This window comes from Schistocerca gregaria, chromosome 1, assembly GCF_023897955.1.
Source record: "Schistocerca gregaria isolate iqSchGreg1 chromosome 1, iqSchGreg1.2, whole genome shotgun sequence".
NCBI classification, from domain to species: domain Eukaryota; kingdom Metazoa; phylum Arthropoda; class Insecta; order Orthoptera; family Acrididae; genus Schistocerca; species Schistocerca gregaria.
Genome location: NC_064920.1, coordinates 848,448,077 through 848,473,792, shown reverse-complemented (window position 1 = coordinate 848,473,792; position 25,716 = coordinate 848,448,077). Strand labels below are relative to the sequence as shown.

Genomic DNA, 25,716 nt, shown 5'->3' with positions numbered 1-25,716 from the left:
CTTTGCCTTTTGGCTTCACCACGTTGCTAAAGTGAGCGACATTTATATTGGCGGCCGAGTTTAGGTTCGTTCTGCGCATCTGACGTCATAAAACACAGTCAGCCAATGAACAGATAAGACGTTGCCAGATCTCGACGGCAGTGCAGAGCACGGACGAGTGTCCTCAGTTTTAGAAATGTTCAGTCATAATTAAAGTAATAGAACAAAAGCAATGTCTTGATAGCGGACTTTCTTTTATAGAATGTTTGGAAAAAGCATTCTTTATACCAATTGCTTCATATTCTATTAATTAATTAAACCAAACAAGCAATAAGACTCCTAATTCAGGCAATAGCAAGGAAAGGTGTTTCTATTAATCTCACGAACCGCTTTTTCGCAATAAAGAACAGCGGTAATTGTTTATTTCCTATTGTACTTCGACGAAGCGTGAGTAATTCATGGTCATACCAACAGTGTTTGGCAGTGTTTTGCGTGACGTGTTACAATCCTCATGGAGTTTAGTTTTCAGAGGAGTTGCGTTAGTGTAACGTTTTAGGTGTTGGGATGCTAAGCAACAGTTTAAGAGTTCAATCCTTGCGCGGTGATTAATATTTTCATTATTTAAAAACAATATTGAAGTGCCTTACTTCACGAATTTTAATCGTTGAATGCAATTTTTTGAAATTTCTAGTGCTTTGTCTCTTCATTAACCCTTTCGCTCCCCGCATTCCGCGCTGTGCGCGATTTTGTCATTACTACACTGTTCGCCTGTGCAGACATATGGTGTTCCCACTGCTTTGACACACTTATCATTCGATTTCACAAAAACTGTTTGGCACCAAAAATTTGATTTTTTACACGTCTTTTTTACTGATACCTTCCCCCCATAAATGATTTAATTTTGTTTCGATCTTCAACGCAGTTATTGTGCAGCATTAAATGTAGTAAACCATTGCACGAAATTTTGAAGAGTTTGCAGGTGAAAGTCCATAGCGTATACTTTCCGCATGGTCGATTTTAGTTGCCACAATGTTGAGAATGAAATGTGGACAAGATACCTAAATTTCATATAAAATTTGCTGTATAAGAATATCATTTAATTTAAATACCACATAAGTGTCGTATGTAATATTGAGAAATATTCTGTCTTTCGTGACTGTAATAAAAGTTTTATTTACAACAGGCGCGTTTGGCTTTATTTTAAAGCACTTCAATTAATGAAAGGTATGGCACATACACAGTGGTATTCATGTTCTCTTTCTTGTTTTTGTTCCACAGTCGCAGTTTTACCAATGGTATTGAAATATATTCCTCTTCTGCAACTGTAATACGCGACTTACTTAGACCAGATGCTTTTCTCTCTTTTGAAGCTTCATCAGTGGACAGTATTTTGTCTCCTCCATTGCCAAGTCACCTTTCGTAGTTTTGTGCAGAGGTAACACAATATTCAACGTTTTTGTTGGCTGATGAGTGTGTTAGCAAATAAATGCTGTTTGTGTGTGCCACACACAAAAATTGTATTTGACAGCTCAGAGCACTTCATTGATAGATGGTATTTCAAGTCCTAATGTTTTTGTAAGTCCACAGTTTTGTTTAATGTATTTTGTCTACTTCCTTTTGATTGATTGAAGTGCTTTAAAATAAAGCCAAACATGCCCAGTGTAAATAAAACTTTTGTTACAGTCGCGAAAGATGGAATATTTCTCAATATTACATATGACACCTATGTGGTACTTAAATTAAATGAGATGTTGTTATACAGTAAATTTTATATGAAATATTGGTATCTTGTCCACATTTCATTCTCAACATTGTGGCAACTAAAATCGAACATACGGAAAGTGTACTCTATGGACTTTTATCTCTGCAAACTCTTCAAAATTTCGTGCAATGGTTTACTATATTTAATGCTGCATAATAACTGCGTTGAATATCGAAACAAAATTAAGTCATTTATGGGGGGAAGGTATCAGTCAAGAAGATGTGTAAAAATCTAATTTTTGGGCCAAATAGTTTTTGTGGAATCGAATGATAAGAGTGTCAAAGCAGTCGGAACACCATATGTATGCAGAGGCGAGCAGCGCAGTGACAAAATCTCGCGGGGAGCACGTCTGTGTAGGAGCGAAAGGGTTAATGCGGCTGTGGTGGCTGTACTTCATAAACTGCGCGCTCCCCCCTAAACTTAAGCTTGCGAACTATGCTATACTATGGCGCTGCTTCTCTTGGCGCGTGCGTCGTGTGCAACTGGCAACGCAGCAATCTCCCGCGTCTGGGCGGGCAGGCGCGAGCCGCCAAGATAAAAGAATTGAACTATAGTACCCCTCTCCTACACATTCCACTGCAGAGTGCAAATTCATTCTGGAAACGATCCGTAAGATTGTGGCCCAGATATTTCTTTGCAATGTCCTTCCTTCAAGGAGACCCACCCGGATGCTGTGCATATTAATCTACATCTACATCGATATTCCGCAATCCACCTTACGGCGCGCGGCGGAGGATACCGCGTACCGCTACTACTCATTTCCTTTCCTCTTCCACTCGCAGATAGAACGAGGGAAAAACAACTGTTTATATGCGTCCATATGAGCCCTAATTTCTCGTATCTTATCTTCATGGTCCTTACGCCCAATGTATGCTGTACGCAACACAATCGTTTTGCAGTCACCTTCAAATGCCGGTTCTCTAAATTTTCTCAACATTGGTTTCCGAATAGAACGTCGCCTTCTCCCCAGTGATACCCATTTGAGTAACTGAAGCATCTCTGTAACACTTGCATGTTGTTTGAACCAACTAGTAACAAATCTGGCAGCCCGCATCGATGTCGTGCTTCAATCCAACCTGGTACAGATCCCAAACACTCGAGCAGTACTCAGGAATAGGTTGAACTAACGTCGTATATGTGGTCGCAATTAATTGAAGTCGACCATTTGCCTTTCCTATCACACTCCTCACATGTTCGTTCCATTTCATATAGCTTTGCAACATTATGCCCAGATATTGAAACGAAATGACTATGTCAAGCAGGACACTATTAATGCTGTGTCCGAAAATTATTCGCTCGAAATTACAATGAAATGATTACCCCTGGCTGCATACTGGCGTTGATATAAGTCAACGGGGACAGGTGAAAATGTGTGCCCCGACCTGGACTCGAACCCAGGATCCCCTGCTTACATGGCAGACACTCTATCCATCTGAACCACCGAGGACTCAGAGGATAGTGCGAATGCAGGGACCCACATTCCCAACTTATTGTCCCGCACTAAATACGTAGTGCCCCTGCCCATTATACTCATTACTCGCGGCTTTACTGCCGATTCCAGTAAGAGTTCGGGCACCGTTTGTGCATCTGCACAGAAGAAGATGGTAAAATGGAAGCTGAGCCTTAACTATACATTTTTCTACATTTAGAGCTAGTTGCCATTCATCATACCAACTAGAAAGTTTGTTCAAGTCATCTTGTAGCCTCCTATAAAATGTTGACCAGTGGGAAAATAATCTATCAGCAGAAATCCTTACGCATCACGCAAAATTGATACTATGACCTTTCCAGTCGAATTTTGCTTTCTTTAATGGTGGTGAATTTTCCACTGCTCTGACTGTTGTTTTGTCTCTGGCGTATAAAAAAAAAAGTTCAAATGTGTGTGATATCTTATGGGACTTAACTGCTAAGGTCATCAGTCCCTAAGCTTACACGCTACTTAACCTAAATTATCCTAAGGACAAACACACACATCCATTCCCGAGGGAGGACTCGAACCTCCGCCGGGACCAGCCGCACGGTCCGTGACTGCAGCGCCTCAGACTACTCGGCTAATCCCGCGCGGAGTAGCCTCCTATAGTCACTCAACTTGGACACCTTTCTGCACATCACAGCATCATCAGATAACAACAGCAAATTGCTTCCCACCTTGTCATTTATGTATATTCAGGGTGTTTCAAAAATGACCGGTGTATTTGAAACGGCAATACAAACTAAACGAGCAGCGATAGAAATACACCGTTCGTTGCAATATGCTTGGGACAACAGTATATTTTCAGGCAGACAAACTTTCGAAATTACAGTAGTTACAACTGTCAACAACAGATGGCGCTGCGGTCTGGGAAACTCTATAGTACGATATTTTCCACATATCCACCATGCGTAGCAATAATATGGCGTAGTCTCTGAATGAAAGTACCCGAAACCTTTGACAACGTGTCTGGCGGAATGGCTTCACATGCAGATGAGATGTACTGCTTCAGCTGTTCAATTGTTTCTGGATTCTGGCGGTACACCTGGTCTTTCAAGTGTCCCCACATAAAGAAGTCACAGGGGTTCATGTCTGGCGAATAGGGAGGCCAATCCACGCCGCCTCCTGTATGTTTCGGATAGCCCAAAGCAATCACACGATCATCGAAATATTCATTCAGGAAATTAAAGACGTCGGCCGTGCGATGTGGCCGGGCACCATCTTGCATAAACCACGAGGTGTTCGCAGTGTCGTCTAAGGCAGTTTGTACCGCCACAAATTCACGAAGAATGTCCAGACAGCGTGATGCAGTAATCGTTTTGGATCTGAAAAATGGACCAATGATTCCTTTGGAAGAAATGGCGTCCCAGACCAGTACTTTTTGAGGATGCAGGGACGATGGGACTGCAACATGGGGCTTTTCGGTTCCCCATATGCGCCAGTTCTGTTTATTGACGAAGCCGTCCAGGTAAAAATAAGCTTCGTCAGTAAACCAAATGCTGCCCACATGCATATCGCCGTCATCAATCCTGTGCACTATATCGTTAGCAAATGTCTCTCGTGCAGCAATGGTAGCGGCGCTGAGGGGTTGCCGCGTTTGAATTTTGTATGGATAGAGGTGTAAACTCTGGCGCATGAGACGATACGTGGACGTTGGCGTCATTTGGACCGCAGCTGCAACACGGCGAACGGAAACCCGACGCCGCTGTTGGATCACCTGCTGCACTAGCTGCGCGTTGCCCTCTGTGGTTACCGTACGCGGTCGCCCTACCTTTCCAGCATGTTCATCCGTCACGTTCCCAGTCCGTTGAAATTTTTCAAACAGATCCTTTATTGTATCGCTTTCGGGTCCTTTGGTTACATTAAACCTCCGTTGAAAACATCGTCTTGTTGCAACAACACTGTGTTCTAGATGGTGGAATTCCAACACCAGAAAAATCCTCTATTCTAAGGAATATACCATGTTGTCCACAGCACACTTGCACGTTGTGAACAGCACACGCTTACAGCAGAAAGAAGACGTACAGAATGGCGCACCCACAGACTGCGTTGTCTTCTATATCTTTCACATCACTTGCAGCGCCATCTGTTGCTGAAAATTGTAACTACTGTAATTTCGAAAGTTTGTCCGCCTGAAAATGTACTGTTGTCCCAAGCATATTGCAACAAATGGTGTATTTCTATCGCTGCTCGTTTAGTTTTTATTGCCGTTTGAAATATACCGGTCATTTTTTAAACACCCTGTAGAAATTAATAGCGGTCCTATCACACATCTCTGGGGCACTCCTGACGATGCCCTAGTCTCCGATGAACACTCGTCGTAGAGGACAACATACTGGGTTCTGTTACTTAAGAAGTCTTCGAGCCACTCACATATCTGTGAACCTGTTCCATATCCTTGTACCTCCTTTAACAACCTGTATGGTGCACTGTGTCAACCGGAAATCTAGAAATATGGAATCTCCCCGTTGCCCTTTATCCATAGTTCGTAGTATGTTAAAGGGCAAGCTGAGTTTCGCATGCTCGATGCTTTCGAAAACCATTCGTGGACGTAATCTTCTCGGTCTCAGGAAAATTTTTTATATTCCAGCGGAGAATACGTTCAAGGGTACTGCAGCAAACCGATGTTAGGGATATTGGTCTGTAATTTTGCGGATCCTTTCTTTTTTCCCTTCCTATAGTCACCTGCGCATACAACTACTATCACCGTCACACCTTAGTGAAACATCTAGCAGAGAATCCGGTCCTATGTAAAATCGATTGGTGAGTCTAAGGCTTCCATCCTGTCACTTGTTGATCAGTCTGGTGTGCCAGCTGAAGATAGCAAAACGAAAGCCGGAGATTTAAATTTCGCATTCAGGAAATCGTTCACGTAGGAGAATCGTACAAACATGCTGTCGTTTGACCATCGAACAGACTCCCTTATCGACAACACTGTAATGAGCATTCCTCGTACAAAGAAACAACTGAAAGAGTTGAAAGCAAATAAATCACCAGGTCCGGATGGAATCCAAATTCGGTTTTCTAACAGTACTCTACGGCATCGGCCCCTTACTTGACTTGTATTTATCGTGAATCTCTAGACCATCGCAAAGTCCTGTGCGAGTGAGTCTGGCTTCAGCTGCCAGAGACTGTAATCATGTGTGTGTGAGTAGCGTTTGCGTGTGTGAGTGTGTGTGTCTTGTTTATTTTCGACTAAGGCCTTGTTGACCGAAAGCTCAGCTTCCAACAGTCTTTTCGTTGCGCATATCTGCGACTCAGCATCTCCGCTGAGCAACTATCCTTTTCATAATATTGTTACATTCCATCCTGGATTTTCCATTGTTTAATATTAATGTTGAAAGATCCTTAAGACATATTTCAAACAAATTCTAAGCATGAACGTAGAATCGTGAAATGTAAGCTTTAACGGACAGAAATGTCATAATTATTAAAATATGCCAGACTTTGTGAGTTGGTTAAATGAGTTCCTTGGAGAAACATAGCGTTTTGTTATCATCTGCGAAGTACAACTTCAAGAGGTTTAGTAGCTCCTACGAAGATTCTTTTCACATCCCGGTGTCGTCCGAAAAAAAGTATGTCCTTTACAGATTTCTCCATGAAATTCAATAGACCACAACCATGGCACAACAGCATGGAATGTTTCAATATGTATAAATGTAGAATATTCATCTGAAACTGCGTTGATGGGCAGTATTTGAGATGTAGTACCGTACATTTATCAGACTCAAATTCGACAAATTTCTTACTTAGCTGTAATTACTTTGTATTTTTCTTTTATGTATAGAAACAATTTCATTTAGGTGCAATTTTCTCTCTCTTAAGACGTTAGATAGCTGTAGGTTAAAGATAAATTTGTAGAACTACGTACCTTTTTTTGGTGTCATTTTCTAAAATCAAAGTTTTCGTTTCATTTGGAGCCAGAACAATTCATTTACATTGTACTGCAACTGCTTCGTAGTTAGTTATGGTAAGACAAGTATACTACTACTCGTGAATCTCGTGCATAGCTAATTGTAGTCGTATTATCGATTGCACCACTTTTGAATGTTTATTTTGAAGTCTAACAACTGTCTATTAATGTTGACGGACTTATAAGGGTCAGTTTTTTCTTTCATTTGTGCAGCGGTTTTAATTTTTGTATGATTTATTCTGACTGGACAAGGAAATGTCAGCGAAAGAGTTTGCAACGTGCAATACTTATGTTTAAGCACAGTCTCCCGTAGTCTTCATATACAAACTGTGTTGTCATCCACCTTACGGGCTTGAAAAGATAGTTTTCGAAGCATGACAATACTGTGCTTTGTTTTACCATCAAGATGGAAGTGAGCTCCTTGCGTGGTGATGTTTTGTTTCAGAATGATTAAATGAGAGTATTTGCTTTTTGAGGCGTAAATTACTATTTTCCACTTTGTTTGTGAGCACCAACAGTTGATATCTCCTAATCAATTTCTTTACGGTCCTATTATAATCAAACAACTGCATCGGAGGTGCACCGAGTGCATAGGCAACCTAAGATTTTCGTTTACAAATAAACAATTGTAACCAACTGTGCAAGAATAAAACTGTGAAGTTATATCTGAGACAAGATGATTTACAGAATCTTTTAAAAACTAAACGACAGGTCGAATTACGGATACCAGGCTCAATTGCGGCGAATCATTGATGGTTTCGCTTTTACTTGTCGGATCAGGTACCTGGTGCCCTTGTTAGTGTGTAACACGCCTCTTGTATATCGAATTTCCTTGCCGTACATGTTCGGATTTCGCTGAAAGCTTTTGTTCCCCAGCACAATGGCGAACCGCAGCTCGCCGTTCTGAGCTCAACAGCGGCTGCTTGCAACAAAGGAGAGCAGCCGTAGCTACTGCGTAGTCGCTAGCTGGTCGGTTAGCGAGCAGCTCTGTCAGTCAGACTGCTCTTTGTGACGCTGCCGAGCTGTGTCTGCAGAGCGGGGATCGCTAACAAGCTGACACGTGGATAGCCCAGACAATAATCGGCGCTTCACGGTGTCCATACCAGGTCAAGGGAGAGGACTTTATGCGAAACTTCTATCTGTACTTCATTATAATACAACCAGATGCTCAAACATAAATTTAAATAGTATATGTGACTGTATAATCACGTGGTGACTCAATCTTGTTATGTTATAATGAACAACCTTAAGTGTGTTGATTAATTCCATATCTGTCATTCCGAGGAGAAATTAATGAAATTAAATACGCGGTGTGACAATAAAGTAATGAGACTGATATGAAAAAAAAAATTGCTTACCGTTTTAATCAAGTTAAATGTTGAAACCTCTTGGCAGATTAAAACTGTGTGCCCGACCGAGGCTCGAACTCGGGACCTTTGCCTTTCGCGGGCAAGTGCTCTACCAACTGAGCTACCGAAGCACGACTCACGCCCGGTACTCACAGCTTTACTTCTGCCAGTATCTCATCTCCTACCTTCCAAACTTTACAGAAGCTCTTCTGCGAACCTTGCAGAACTAGCACTCCTGAAAGAAAGGATACTGCGGAGACATGGCTTAACCACAGCCTGGGGGATGTTTCCAGAATGAGATTTTCACTCTGCAGCGGAGTGTGCGCTGATATGAAAAGCCATGTCTCCGCTATATCCTTTCTTTCAGGGGTGCTAGTTCTGCAAGGTTCGCAGGAGAGCTTCTGTAAAGTTTGGAAGGTAGGAGACGAGGTACTGGCAGAAGTAAAGCTGTGAGTACCGGGCGTGAGTCGTGCTTCGGTAGCTCAGATGGTAGAGCACTTGCCCGCGAAAGGCAAAGGTCCCGATTTCGAGTCTCGGTCGGGCACACAGTTTTAATCTGCCAGGAAGTTTCATATCAGCGCACACTCCGCTGCAGAGTGAAAATCTCATTGTGGTAAGTTAAATGTTGTCTCCTTCAAAGTAATTCCCTTCTGATTGCACACACCTTTTACAGCGCTTCTGCCATTGATGGTAACATTTCTGGAACGCATCTTCTGTAATATCCTCCAAGACCCTGGTCACAGTTTTATGGACATCTTAATTGTTTGAAAATGGTGTCCCTTGACAGCCGTTTTGACTAAAAAGGTCGCACGGAGCGATATCTGGTGAATAAGGTGGCTATGGTAGTACTGAAATTTGTTTTGTGATTAAAAAAAAAATTGCTGTATTGACAGAGCAATATGGGATTGTGCATTATCGTGATGCAGATTGCAATTATCAGCAATGTTGGCACGCACACGAAGAACTCTTTTACAAAGTCTTTCTAGAATGTCTCTGTATTAATATTGGTTAACGGTTTGTCCAGGAGGTAGCCACTCTTTATGTACAATTCCCTTGGAATTAAATCCGTCCATGAAGTTGATGGAAGTCCACTGCAGTCTTCATCTTCAACATTCGTTCTGCCTTCACTAAACACAAACGAAAAACTTGAGCTCTTGAAATAACCTCCTCTCCAAAAGCCTTCTGAAGCTTACCGTAAGCTGTCGTCGCGTTTTCACCCAATTTCACACAAAAAGAAATGGCATACCGTTGCGCAATATTACGCGGTTCCATTTCCATAACGAGACACACAAACACGTGTTAACTTATTACAGCACAGCTCACGTCTGAGCAGTTGCATCGATGTGCCACTTGGACTAGAAGCAGCTTATAGACCAAGGTCAAAGATATTGTGCCTACGCAAGCCAGCAGGGTTGCCACATCTTGCAAAGAAAATCAGTCTCATTACTTTATTGTCGCACTTCGTATTCTATCCAACTCAAAATCATGTACACGCTCTGCACCCTTACCACAGAGTACAAAAGCAGGATCCAGAATATTAAATAAACATCTTTCTCTGATATTAACCCTTAAAATGATTCTGGTAAGTATACACTGACGGAAAAAATTGCAACGCCAAGAAGAAGTTGTCCGATGTAAATGAAATTTGGTAGGCGTGTTTCTACACCTGAAAGATTATGTCTACTTCGTTTTCGCGCCAGTCACATAAGAATGGCGCTAGTAGCATTCTATGAATATGCAAACCATGTTTGCTTTAAATAAATGCTATAACGATCGTGAGCATTAGTTACCTTTGATATTGGACGTGGTGAATGAATATTAGTCATGAATGTCTTTAAGGCGACAGTACTTCACAGAGTTGGAACAAGGGCGTGTAATAGGACTACCAGAAGCTGGGTGTTCTATCATGCAGAAAGCCTTGGCAGGAATGTAGCCACTGTACATGACTGCTGGAAGCAGGGTCACAATAATTTACGGTCGCAAGAAGGCCGGGCTCCGGACGGCCACGTGACACTACCGAAAGGGAAGACCATCGTGTTCGGCGTATGGCTCTGGCGCGTCGTGCTGCACCTGCAGCAGTTGGCACCACAGTGCCACAAAGAACTGTTACAAATCGGTTGCTTCAAGGACAGCTCCGAGCCAGACGCTGTGTATGACACAAAAGCCGCTGTTTGCGACTTCAGTGATGTCAAACGAGAGTTCATTAGAGAGCAGAGTGGAGCTCAAGTGCGTTTTCTGCCTCGGTGCAAGTGACCGTTGTGTGCTGGTTGGGAGGCCAGCTCAGGGCCTGCAACCAACCTGTCTTCGCCCTTTACACACTGGACCTACGCCTGGAGTTGTTGCCTGGGGTGCGATTTCGTATGACAGCAGGAGCACTCTCGTCGTCACCTCACGCACCCTGACTGCAAATTTGTTCGTCAGTCTGGTGATTCGACCTGTTGTGCTGCCATTCATGAACAGCTTTCAAAACATGGTTCAAATGGCTCTAAGCACTATGGGACTTAACATCTGAGGTCATCAGTCCCCTAGACTTAGAACTACTTGAACCTAACTATCCTAAGGACATCACACACATCCATGACCGAGGCAGGATTCGAACCTGCGACCGGAGTGGTCGCACGCTTCCAGACTGTAGCGCCTACAACCGCTCGTCCACAACGGTCAGCTGTGAACAGCTTTCCAGGGGATGTTTGCCAAGACGATAAGGCTCGCCCACATACCGCTGTTGTAACTCAATATGCTCTACAGAGTATCGACATGTTGCCTTGGGCTATTCAGTCACCAGATATGACCGTGGAACAAGCTGAAGTTTTGAGTCATTCCTTTTCGAGTGCTCGGGTGGCCTAACTGGAACGACTTTGACTTGAAATGGGAGTGTCATTGTTCCAATAGTGCTCCAATATGTAACTACAATTTGTAGCGCTGTGCCCACTTATATTTTCATTTAACAGTAGGAAGAAAGTGTAGGGATTAACTGCAGTGTAGTGTCTCAACAGCCGCAATTAAAAATTAACTCGCAAACTGCGATTATGGTTCCACATTTCATGTAGAATATTTAAGAAAATTTAAAATTGTGCCGGACCTGGGCTCGGATCAGGAATTAACACTTGTCGGGAGCGGTCGCCTTAATCACTTTGGCTATCCGAGCACGCTTCCAGGAGCGGCCCAAATCTCCATTTAGGAGTTAAGATCTAGGTCATTGGCGTTCTCCCTCAGTTGATCAAGAGTGGGGAGAGGGAATCATGTATGGCCTTGTTCAAGGAACCACCCTTGAAATTCTATTAAGTGGTTCAGAAAAATTGTGGAAATCCCAATTGACCGTGTATGCGCGTGAATTTTCAAATCATATGAGTTAGAACACAAACAGTACTGGCCATTAAACTTGCAAAACCAGGAAAGCGGCTTGAAAGAAACGGAAAACTGGCGAGAAATGTTCCAAATGCTTGGATATGCAAATAATTAGCGTTCAACGCAGTCACACAAAGGAGGTAGGAGAAACGTCATTTACATTCCGTACAAAAAGAAAGATTACGAAGCAGCGCACCTAAACGGACGTTGAGACGAAATGTGGAGCACCGCCTACTATCAGTATGGCGACAGTTACCTGCGGCTTCTATTGACGCGGCAGCAGAGGCAGGTTTGGCATCAATGATACGCCCAACGAGAACGCTGAATACAAGAGTCACATCACGTCACACACATCGGACATGCCCGTGTCCGTACAACATCTCGATGGATGTGTCCGTGTCGTGAGGTTTCGAAAGGAAATAAAGTTGCCAGATTACGTTCGTCATCGTCATATCCTGACACGTTCCATATAATTACCAAGTGTCTGATTCATGATCTATGGAACAAGTACTAATCTAATCTAATCTAACCAGCGCACTACCATAATGGTAAACGGCGCCTTTTGGTACACAACAGGATCACTCCTGGTTCGCACAGCTTTGTAAATTGGACAGCAGCATTTACATTCCTGACATGCTAAGGACTTTGGCGGCACCATATCTTCGAGGTCTTTAATACCATATCACCGACATCTTTCATCAAGAACGTCTGTTGACCGCGCTACTCTGATCTACCACGATGCATAGGGTGTTAGACTCTTGTCTTTTCTTCCGGTCTCTCACCTCTTGATAACGTTTGGTCGTGGCACGAAACCATTCGCCACCCATTACGAATATTGAACTCCTGGCCAGAGTTGAAGCAGAGTGGAGTGGCGAACCAGTATCTGTCATCCAAGCTCAGTTCGACTCGACACACAGGCGCGTTAGAGCTTCTGTTGCTCCTAGAGATTGCTGCTCTGCCTACTATACTTCACACTCCATATCATCTACAAATTTCAAAAATGGTCAAATGGATCTAAGCAATGGGACTTAACATCTGAGGTCATCAGTCCCCTGGACTTAGAACTATTTAAACCTAAGGACAGCACACACATCCATGCCCGAGGCAGGATTCGAACCTGCAACCGTAGCAGCAGAGTGGTTCCGGACTGAGGGGCCTAGAACCGCTCGGCCACAACGGCCGGCATCTACAAATTTAATCATCTTTTTTCCCTACTGTGCTGATTCAATAAATAATGTGTTTCATGACATTAATTGAAAATCATGCCCGCCATTATAAATTACAGTTCTGGTTCCTGGCTGTTTATGTTGTTGTCTTCTTCTCAGAGGTATGATGGTCTCGGACATTTTTCTGTACGACGAAACATAATATATTTAGGTTTATCGAATTGGTGGTTTCATAGCTACGAAATAAAACAATTTTTTCATTGAATCCGCTGGAGATTTAAACTTTCAGATGTTTCGTTCACGAAGATAACAGGACTTCCACATTCAGATAACGTTTAAATGTTCACAAAAGCTAGTGATTGCAATCAGTAAACATAGACCAGTCTACCTTAAAATCCAACGCAACTCCGCGTTTACAACTCGACATGCCAAGTGCGAGCATCAGGGCCAAATATTCTATTATATATGCAAATGAAAGAATTTAGTGATGGTGACAGATACGCAATAGCATGTTCAACATTGTTCTTACAAAAAAAAAAATGGCTCTGAGCACTATGGGACTTAATTGCTGAGGTCATCAGTCTCCTAGAACTTAGAACTACGTGAACCTAACTAGAATCAGACTGAAGCGCCTAGAACCGCTCGGCCACTCCGACCGGCATTGTTCTTACATAAATCGGTATGTACGTATTATGAAGTTTCCTTAAATATTTATGCAGATAGCTTTCCAAGTTCAGGAAATTTGGGTTTTAGTCAAGTTAATAACGTAAGTGTTAAATATGTATTGAATGAAATGACAGTTTACAAGCTGTAAGAATTGTTTTATTCAAAGTTTCTTTTGAATTTGTATGAAGAGATCGATACCGGCTGGTATCGTAGATTTCATAATATGCGTAAGTCTTGATTACATCACAATAATCTCGATAAATAAAATATCGTTATTTGCTATTTTTCCTGGTGTTGCACTCTTAATGGACAGTAGTGTATTATACGATTAACTTGTCTTCATATTTCTTTCGTGGAGGCTGTGCTGGTGTGGAGGTTCTCTGCGGGCCGGGCACCACGCCCTGCACTCGTCGGTGCTCACGCAGCGTTAGCCGCCTTCTTTGCAGCGCGCTGTCCCTATTAGGGCAGGGAAAATACGAGTGTGGAACGGCAACTACCACAATTCCGCCGCTGGCGCCCCGTACGTCCGGAGCGCAATGCGGCGCATAAAGCGAAGTAACACGGCAGAGCGGCGCACCGCTCCGTAGCTACGTGCGTCCCCGTCTGCGCCGCCGTACGGAAATTGCAAATTAGCCGGCGCTGTGCGGGCGTGGGTGCGGGCTGTCACGATAGCGGCCGCTCTGCCCGCCTGGCTGCGCGCGCCTATCTGTACGACCACACTCGTCCTCCCTCTCCCGTACCGCTCCTCTCTACTCCGATCGGCGGTGGCCACATGTCACCATACGACAACCAGCTTCTCGTAGCCTTATTATACGCCTTGTTCCAACTCAGTGAGGAATTATCGCCTTAAAGGCATTCGTGATTAATATCCATTCACCACGTCCAATCTCAAAGGTACATCTACATCTTCATCTACATGGTTACTCTGCAATTCACACTTAAGTGTCTGGCAGAGGGTTCATCGAACCATTTTCATACTACTTCTCTACCATTCCAATCTCGAATGGCGCGTTGGAAAAATGAACACCTAAATCTTTCCTTTCGAGCTCCGATTTCTCTTATTTTATTATGATGATCATTTCTCCGTACGTGTGTGGGTGTCAACACGGACTGAGGCCTGATAGTCAAGGGAAGGCAGAATTCGGTTACGATTGTAGACGGGCCCGTAATCAGTTACTATTGGTTCCTTTTTACAGTTACACACAATTTATTGTAAACTAGTTATTCCAGACTCAACAATAAATGAAATACCACAGGTTATTAATGAAGGAATAAACAACTGTGCAAATAATAGTTTTCAGTGAGCTACAATTTAGCAAATCACCATTAAATAGCGCGGGATTAGCCGAGCGGTCTCAGGCGCTGCAGTCATGGACTGTGCGGCTGGTCCCGGTAGAGGTTCGAGTCCTCCCTCGGACATGGGTGTGTGTGTTTGTCTTTAGGATAATTTAGGTTAAGTAGTGTCTAAGCTTAGGGACTGATGACCTTAGCAGTTAAGTCCCACAAGATTTCACACACATTTGAACATTTTTGAACCATTAAATACTGTTGTTGTTGTTGTGGTCTTCAGTCCTGAGACTGGTTTGATGCAGCTCTCCATGCTACTCTATCCTCTGCAAGCTTCTTCATCTCCCAGTACCTACTGCAACCTACGTCCTTCTGAATCTGCTTAGCGTATTCATCTCTTGGTCTCCCTATACGATTTTTACCCTCCAAGCTGCCCTCCAATACTAAGTTGGTGATCCCTTGATGCCTCAAAACATGTCCTACCAACCGATCCCTTCTTCTAGTTAAGTTGAGCCACAAACTCCTCTTCTCCCGAATCCTATCCAATACCTCCTAATTAGTTATGTGATCTACCCATCTAATCTTCAGCATTCTTCTGTAGCACCACATTTCGAAAGCTTCTATTCTCTTCTTGTCCAAACTATTTATCGTCCGTGTTTCACTTCCATACATGGCTACACTCCATACAAATACTTTCAGAAATGACTTCCTGACGCTTAAATCTATACTCGATGTTAACAAATTTCTCTTCTTCAGAAACGCTTTCCTTGCCGTTGCCAGTCTACATTTTATATCCTCTCTACCTCGCCATCATCAGTTATTTTGCTCCCCAAATAACAAAACTCCTTTACTACTTTAAGCGTCTCATTTCCTAATCTAATTCTCTCAGCATGACCCGACTAATTCGACTGCATTCCATTATCCTCGTATTAAATGCTGATACAACAGATAATGTTATAGAAACAAGAGACTGTGATCTGGGCAGAAGGCCTTACACGCTGCAACTTACAAATTACAGGTATTGAAATATTAAAGGCAAGTCGCCACAAACACAGAAGAAGGCATCAGACGCCAGGAATGGCAGTAAATAAGATTTTAAAGGTTACTATGTAAAAACAAATACCAAATTAGAATTTTAAGACAAGTGACCACAATCACAGCTGAAGGGCTTACACGCCAGAAATGGCAATAATATAAAAAATTTAGAAACCTGCTGTAAAATATATACAATAGCAAAGATTAATTGAGAAAACAAGTAACTGATCACCAAACGGGTGAGATAAGATGATGGTAAACTTTGTAACACAAGGGGCTACAGACGGTGCTCCAGGACTGGACCTCTGAGAAGGTCCGGCAACAAACACTTTCGCGAGCGATGAGATAGACAGCCAAGAGTTGCATTCACTTCACAAGATGATAATTCAGACTAGTGGCAGTCTAACGACTGACTAATGATAGTCTTGCTGAAGCAGGCAGACGTCCGATAAACCAAATGCAACGGTGGAACAATACGCGAAAGCCGGAACGCAGCAAATAGTAATAAGAAGTCAAGGAAAGCTAATCAGATCCGCCTTCCCCAAGCACTCCACTCGCTGTTCTTCGCCTCGGCGACACTACGAGCAGCAACACGAACCCAAGTCAATGGAGAATCGCGAGATATCGCAGTGGTGGAGGTTTCTCTACTTGGACTGAAATGCACTCACCTTAAAGCTTGCTGGATCCGGTTTACGAGGAGGAGGTGCACCCTCGTGACCACAGCCCTTCCACCCGGCAGTCCATGCGTGCCGCCAGCGGTCCCGGCGTGTTCGCGCACTGCTCGGACCTGGCTCCTCCTGATTCCCCAACCAAACTCGCCACTCACACGACCCGGCAAAACAACGACGTCGCCCCAAACATAGGGCAACAGTTACTACATATCAATAACAGCCGCTGCTGCCACTAACGGACAAGCAAAGCTTGCGGAACCGAGTGGCGCCAGTCAACATGAGAAGAAGACAAACAACCGCAACCATGCCACCTGACTAATAGATGTCAGAGACATTGCAACCCTCCTAAAGCCGACCAAGTCAACTGTTGGTGATGTGGTTGTTGTGGTGTCAACGTTAGATACCACGCTAGAGGTTGCGATAATCGATAGCGGTCCAGCACTTGCAACCTCTCTGGTCTCGCTGGCGCTTGCAGCGCCGCCGTATGGCACGGACAGAGACTTGCAGATCGCACCGGCCGAGTCAGCGACAGGTCGTGAGCGAAGTCAGATTAGGATAGCCTTCAGCTCGCTAGATTCGTAGCCTCTAGTTCACGCATGTATTACGCATAATACCAGAATCGGTTGTTTGCAGATGACGCTGTCGTTTATCGACTAATAAAGTCATCAGAAGATCAAAACAAACTACAAAACGATTAAAAAAAATATACGAATTGTGCGAAAAGTGGCAGTTGACCCTAAATAACGAAAAGTGTGAGGTCACCCACATGAGTGCTAAAAGGAACTCGTTAACTTCGGTTACACGATAAATCAGTCTAATCTAAAAGCCATAACTTCAATTAAATACCTAGGTATTACAATTGCGAACCACTTAAATTGGAAAGAACACATAGAAAATGTTGTAGGGAAGGCCAACCAAAGGTTCCGTTTCATTGGCAGGACACTTAGAAAATGGAATAGACTTACCAAGGAGACTGCCTATACTACGCTTGTCCGTCCACTTTTACAATACTGCTGCAGAACGGCAGCATGTTTTGTATTATCGCGAAATATGGGAGAGTGTGTCACAGAAGTGATACAGGATTTGGGCTGGAAATCATTAAAAGAAAGGCGTTTTTTGTTGCGACAGAATCTTCTCACGAAATTCTGATCACCAACTTTCTCCTCCGAGCGCGAAAATATTTTCTTGACACCGACCTACATAGGAAGGAACGATCACCACGATAAAATAAGAGAAATCAGAGCTCGTACGGAAAGTTTTAGGTGTTCATTCTTTCCGCGCGCTATACGAGATTGGAATAATAGGGAATTGTGAAGGTGGTTCGATAAACCCTCTGCCAGGCACTTAAATGTGATTTGCAGAGTATCCATGTAGATGTAGATGTGTTATCTTGCTTGTTGTATAATCCAGTTAATGATTGTTAATGAGTCATTTGTGTTCAAGAAAGGTAGATGTTATTAGTTAGCCGGCCGAAGTGGCCGAGCGGTTCTAGGCGCTACAGTCTGGAACCGCGCGACCGCTACGGTCGCAGGTTCGAATCCTGCCTCGAGCATGGATGTGTGTGAAGTCCTTAGGTTAGTTAGGTTTAAGTAGTTCTAAGTTCTATGGGACTGATGAACTCAGCAGTTAAGTCCCATAGTGCTCAGACCCATTTGTTATTAGTTATGTTCCTGGAGTGCAGTAGCAGGACAAAGTTAAGTAAAAGTTATTTATATTCCAGTACTAATCATTATAGAATGTCCCAGATTCCTACAGCCACCCCACTCGTGCTAGCCTCTATCGTCCCAATGCAAATTCCGGGGGTACCGATCAAAAGCATCCTGCATTTGTGAGAGGTCGTGACTTGCTGCCATCGACCTTCACAACAATTGTGAAGCGGAAACGCGAAGAAACATTCATAACAAAACCTAGACCGGGCCGACCGCACGTACTGACGGATAGAAACTGTCGAGCATTTCGGAGTTCGGGTTGTTAAAAATTGCGTGAAATGAACGGAAGAAATCACTCAGGAGTTCCAAAGTACTTCAGCAGTCCAGTTACCACAGTCAATGAGCGTAAGGAGTAAATGAGCATAAGGAGTAAAGGCTAGGCGACACTTCATTTGGAAGGAAGAGCGTAGCCACTGGACTGTGGATGACTGGAAACTAGTGATTTGGAGTAGTGAGTCCCATAACACTGCGGCACTTCGACGGAAGGGCTTGGGTCTGGCGAATTCCTGGAGAACGTTTCCTGCCATCGTATGCAGTGCCAAAAGTGGGGTACGCGGCGGTAGTGTTGCAGTATGGGGTGTTTTGCGTTCTCAGGGTGCTGTGTAGTTATTGTGCTTAAAAAAAAGGCTAAATGAACATATGCTACAGCACTGTGTACTGCATACTGTTGAGGAACAGTTCGGAGACAATGATTATGCTAGAATGACAATAGACTCTGTCACAAAGCAGCATCTGTGAGGCAATGGTACCTGGTCAATAACGTTCCTGAAATGGATTGGCCTTCCTAGAATCCCGACCTGAACCCACCTTTGGGGTAAGTTAGAACGTTCACTTCGCTCCAGACCCCAGCATTCAACATTACTGCTTTCTGCGCTTTGGTCTCCTGAGGACGTCTGGGCTGCCATTCCTCAACAGACATTCAGACACATTGAAAGTGTCTGCAGCAGAGTTCAAATCGTCATAAGGGCAAAATGTTGACGCACTCAATACGTCGACTATGTTTCTGCTGTGTCCATAATAAATAATGGCATTTACTCCGAGTAAATTTATTTTATTGACAGTTACCACACGTTCTGATGTAGTCATCGACATATTTTTTTCATTTCCTTCTTCGAGCCATATCTCTTTGGCGATCCTGTGTTCGGTTAATTCCCTGATGTCTATCCAGTGGATTGTCGTGTACTTACTTCATAATTTCGGCCTTCCGTTCGTCGCTTATCTCTGCATGGTCTTCACTTATTTCATTAGTCTCTATTATTCCTTGTATGGGCTCTTGGTTTTTCCGTCACCTATACCTGTACATCACTTTGTCGCATTCTACTTAATGCACCTACATTGGCATTCAGCCTGCCCGGTTTATGTATAATACCGATTGAATATTCTTCTAGTTTCAGTCCCCATTTTAATAAACCTGGGGAGGGGTATTTTAAACTTAAAATCCAGATTAATGGCTTATGGTCTGTTACGATTGTGAACTTCTCTCTGTACACATTTGGTCGAAATTGTTTCGTTGCCCTATTAACGCCAAACACTGCAGCTCGGTGGCTGAACAATTTCCCTCCGCTTTATTCGGTGACATAGACACTTACGTTTCTGACCTTGCTTTGCGTTAATATCACATCAAGTGCCAGTCCACGTGCGTCCATCACAATAAAAAAAATTCTCAGAATCAAGATACTGAGGTATGCGGGACTGATTAACTTCTTAGTTATTCAAATGTCTCTTGCTGTTTGCTTTCCCACTCATAATTTTTGGTGTGCTTTAGCGACTTATGCAAAGGTGCTGCAATTTTACTGAAATCTTTTAGGAAGTTACTGTAGTATCCTACTAAACTTAAGTATCCTTTTAATCCTTTCTTTGTCTTTGGTACTGGAAATCACTTCGACTTGTCTTCGTTCCACCCATCCGGTAGTACTTGTGTAGCAATTATTCTATGTCCTAAAAATATTACTTCCTTCCTTAAAAATTCACACTTGTGTGGCTGTAAATTTCGACAATGTTCCCTGAGTTGGTCGAAAATATATCATAATTTATCATAAGGCTCTCATAAAGAATTTCCATAACAGATAATATCGTCCACATATACTAAGGAATTTCCCTGTAATCCTGACAGTGCAACGTTCATTAGTCTCTGAAATGTACTTGGTGCCCCTTTTAATCCCACCGGCATCTTCTTGTACTCATAGTTCTGATAATTAGCTCTAAATGCAGTTTTATCCCTGTCCTGGAGTTAATTAGTATCTGGTGGTATCCGATGGCAAATCCAATATCGCAAAATACTTAGCTTTTCCTAGCTGGGATTGGAAATGCATCCCCAACTCAAATATCTTTTATTTTACGATAGAAAATCAACAGACTGTATTAGACTTTCCCACTTGCATCTGCACACTTTCTTCCGAATTAGCAAATCTGACGGCTTTTTGGATGCGGTAGCTTTTTTCTGTTGTTTCAAAGTTGTACAGATGATTACAGTGTCTTATTTTCTGGAGGCTTTCATCTATGCCTTTGGGGTGATAGTTGTTTTTACTTGGGTACTATCCTAATGTAGAATGTATGCTGTCGCTTTTCAGTGCTCTTAAATATTCGGTATATCTTATTCTGAAATTTACATGTCTTTCCGCTCTGTGTTGACTATAGTCTTTGCAGATTAGGTGCTACGTGCCTGCTTTGTTGAATTTATCTATTTTGGTGTTGTATGTTTGTAATCTTTTCATGAACAGTAAAATAAAAATCCACTGAGGGCGTCACAGCCGTGCTGAAAAGTGATTGGGTATTAAATCAAAACAATAATTGTGTACTTGCGTCGTTATTACCTCCGAACTATATGACGTGGTTGCCGTTTTAAGCACCTCAGTTATGGATAAAATTAAGCATAGAATTTTAGCTGACGGAGCCACTACGGCAACTTATTGATGAGCTGTTTGATTTGTTGTCGTAATGTTCTACATCGCCAGTGAACATGTGCATTACCGCCTACAACTGCTGTGCTGACTTATCGGCTCTTTTGTGTGTTGCAGGCGCGGCGGCGCACTCGCGCCCAGGCAGAAGAGGATCACCCAGTGACGTGGCTTCTGGCAGCCTTTGAACGTAAGTACCGCAGCAGGGCGCAAGGCGCGTCTGATATGCTTGATTTGGGGCTTATCATTCCAGAATCGGGATAGCTCCACCGAGTTTCTGTAAACGATATCATCTATACACAGGGTCGATCAGCTAAAACTTGCATCGTAAAGATTGCGGAAATTGAAACCGCTGTTTACATGCGGTTTTCACTGAATGGATTGGTAGTCAGCGGCTCGTACTGTTAGCCTATCAACACATTGCAATAACACTTAGAAAGCGAATTTTTTGTGCACACATACACTTTCATAAATGGAAAAACGTCTGTTGACATTAAAAAATTAAAATTAGGGTAAATTAGATTGTCAGTGGTATTTGTTGTAGGATTCTAATGGGAGTTGTTGAAGAGATATCGTATTTTGAAAAGTTCCCACACTGAGACTTGTACAGTATCTGTTGTAGCACACACCGAAAAACAACAAAATGGTATACACCATTTATGTGGATTCTGACCAGTAACGAGACAATTGGCCATCATAGATTGTGTTCTAAACGACAACCCGCAGCAGCAGTACACACTGTCAGTCTGGCACGGAACGACTGCTGAATACGTACTAGGATTTCAGCGAAGATGCCCGAGCAGGGTGCAGTAAAACGTCGCTGCATGTAATCGGGTGTAGTTGGTATGTCGTCCTTCAGCTTTTTCCACAGAAAAAAGTCTACAGTCGTCAAATGCAGGGAATGGGTCGGCCAAGGTACAGATCCCCTGTGTCCAGTCCAACGACTTGAAAACAATTCCTAAAGATGTGCTTTAGTCCTTCGTGCAGTACGGGTTGCACACCCATCATGTTGGTACCACAGGTTCCTAGTATGCAGGGGAACGTCTTCTAGCATCCGTGGAAGGTAGTCTGTTATGAGCCTGCAATACTTGCGTGCGTTCTGTAGACAATAATAAGATGGTCTGTGAAAGGCGGGCCTACGAGCTTTTGATTCACTATCCTGCACCATGGACGCTGACGTTCCACCTGATGAATCAAACAGGGAATGTCAACAGACCAGTAGTTCATATTTCGCCGCTTTACCTGGCAATGATTGGTAAATGTGGCTTCATCGCTAAAAAAGATACATGATGCATATGGAGTAGCCTGTCTTAATGCATATGTACAGAAGTTAACACGATTCTCATATCATTTCGTCCGCCCCGTTAGCTGAATGGTCAGCGTGACGGACTGCCGTCCTAAGGGGCCCGGATTCTACACTCCTGGAAATGGAAAAAAGAACACATTGACACCGGTGTGTCAGACCCACCATACTTGCTCCGGACACTGTGAGAGGGCTGTACAAGCAATGATCACACGCACGGCACATCGGACACACCAGGAACCGCGGTGATGGCCGTCGAATGGCGCTAGCTGCGCAGCATTTGTGCACCGCCGCCGTCAGTGTCAGCCAGTTTGCCGTGGCATACGGAGCTCCATCGCAGTCTTTAACACTGGTAGCATGCCGCGACAGTGTGGACGTGAACCGTATGTGCAGTTGACGGACTTTGAGCGAGGGCATATAGTGGGCATGCGGGAGGCCGGCTGGACGTACCGCCGAATTGCTCAACACGTGGGGCGTGAGGTCTCCACAGTACATCGATGTTGTCGCCAGTGGTCGGCGGAAGGTGCACGTGCCCGTCGACCTGGGACCGGACCGCAGCGACGCACGGATGCACGCCAAGACCGTAGGATCCTACGCAGTGCCGTAGGGGACCGCACCGCCACTTCCCAGCAAATTAGGGACACTGTTGCTCCTGGGGTATCGGCGAGGACCATTCGCAACCGTCTCCATGAAGCTGGGCTACGGTCCCGCACACCGTTAGGCCGTCTTCCGCTCACGCCCCAACATCGTGCAGCCCGCCTCCAGTGGTGTCGCGACAGGCGTGAATGGAGGGACGAATGGAGACGTGTCGTCTTCAGCGATGAGAGTCGCTTCTGCCTTGGTGCCAATGATGGTCGTATGCGTGTTTGGCGCCGTGCAGGTGAGCGCCACAATCAGGACTGCATACGACCGAGGCACACAGGGCCAACACCCGGCATCATGGTGTGGGGAGCGATCTCCTACACTGGCCGTACACCTCTGGTGATCGTCGAGGGGACACTGAATAGTGCACTGTACATCCAAACCGTCATCGAACCCGTCGTTCTACCATTCCTAGACCGGCAAGGGAACTTACTGTTCCAACAGGACAATGCACGTCCGCATGTATCCCGTGCCACCCAACGTGCTCTAGAAGGTGTAAGTCAACTACCCTGGCCAGCAAGATCTCCGGATCTGTCCCCCATTGAGCATGTTTGGGACTGAATGAAGCGTCGTCTCACGCGGTCTGCACGTCCAGCACGAACGCTGGTCCAACTGAGGCGCCAGGTGGAAATGACATGGCAAGCCGTTCACAGGACTACATCCAGCATCTCTACGATCGTCTCCATGGGAGAATAGCAGCCTGCATTGCTGCGAAAGGTGGATATACACTGTACTAGTGCCGACATTGTGCATGCTCTGTTGCCTATGTCTATGTGCCTGTGGTTCTGTCAGTGTGATCATGTGATGTATCTGACCCCAGGAATGTGTCAATAAAGTTTCCCCTTCCTGGGACAATGAATTCACGGTGTTCTTATTTCAATTTCCAGGAGTGTAATTCTGAGAAACCAGCAGCAATGAGATAACAGTAATCTTGATCATTTTACGCTCCTCTGATGTCAATGGAAAACCACCACTGCAGGATTTCTGGTACATATATTACGTCGTAATCTGTTTGATCTAAGTGAGCATTTGAACTTGACCAGAAATTCACGAAGTGGCAGAAACGGGCCGGTTGTAAGAATTAGTTGCAAAGACGTTTGGTGAATTTTTGGTCACCTAGAGACGTTTTCTTAGGAGAAAACAGACTGCGGCGTACTAATCGTACCTGAAACATAGCTGTGCCGTTTTTTATTACAGTAAATGGAGAATGCTTCAAAACAATCCGTTTCGCCGGTGAAATTGCCTTAGTGGGAGTAAATGGAGAGGAGCTACAGAAGTAGCTTCACCAGATGAATTACATCGTCATATAGGAGTGCAAGACAAAGATTAAAAGAAGCAAATCTTCTGGTAACTAGGAATCTGTATCATAACGGATGGTAGAAATACAACGGATATTAAAGCGCGGACAGCCCGAGCAAAAGAAACGCTTATCTGTAAAAGAACTCTATTGTTTCCTTGACTAATAGGAAACGATTTTTTGAGCATATTTGTATTTGGTCGCTGAGGAAGAGGGAAAAGAAAGGACTACAACTTTCGAGGTGTGGTGTTGGAGGAGAACGGAATTACAGAAACTCAAAGGAAGAAGTGCTGAGAAGAGCAGGAGTGGCAAGGAGCCTAATCAAAAAAAGTCACTGCTAGGAATAACAACACGGTTAGCTACCTAATCTGCAGTTCATCGCATTTGACTACTCTGTTTGAAGGAATAGCGGAGGGAAGAAGACAGAGAGCACGGTCGGGACATCGGTGTATGGATGAAATGAAAACTGCAGAAGATACGAGAACACCGAGAGACTAGCATCTGGAAGGGAGGAAGTATGTGCGAGCCAACTGACTTCCAAGCTGCTTAGAAAAAGGTCACTTTAATAAATACGGTACTCCTTTTTAACTTCATTTGTGTCAAGTCTGTATTCGTGTTCTGCACGTTGTCAAAAGGATCAGTATAGTTACATATTTACGTCATTTTGTTTATTAAGTTTTAACTGCTGCAGCTGCCTTGTGCAAAATAACAGTTTCTTTAGCCATCTTGTTTTTCGAGCTGCTTATTATTGTCTACACGACTTTTGAGATGTACTTACTTTCATGTTGCGATCAACATCCCTTTATTTTTCTAGCCTTATGTAAATATTGTGTGTACTTTCTTCGTGAGCTACTATTCATACTTCGAACAGTATACGCAGTTATACTGCTAGATGCGTCACGTACCCGTCATAAACGTTCATTGTAATCGGGATTAATGTGTTCGAAAATCACCTCTGAAGTCAGTTGTGATATGTAAATCAATGCTGGAAAAAATCAAACTTCGCATTAGTATGTATATGAATGGAAATGTGAAGCTCTATACGATGTCAGATTCATTATCTGATGATTTCTTTTTTTATGTGTGGCTAAGGTGTGTTCACCTGCGTAGCTGAGTGGTTACTCTAGATGTTTGCCGTTCGACACTTGGTACTACCAAGGAGTTTTCCTTGGTGGTAGGACTAGACCGGGGAGCACTCAGTATTGAGATTTAGCGACTCCA

General features: G+C 43.8%; 1 protein-coding gene across 3 annotated transcripts in view; it reads left to right on the top strand.

Moving 5' to 3' along the window:
- LOC126272689 (cadherin-87A) overlaps positions 1 to 25,716 on the top strand; it is a 663,064-nt gene that overhangs the window by 331,996 nt on the left and 305,352 nt on the right. For all 3 annotated transcript variants that reach the window (XM_049975716.1, XM_049975724.1, XM_049975733.1), the window contains one exon: positions 21,374 to 21,443. The gene's annotated coding sequence lies outside the window, so the exon portion shown is untranslated. The remainder of the gene's footprint in view (positions 1 to 21,373; positions 21,444 to 25,716) is intronic.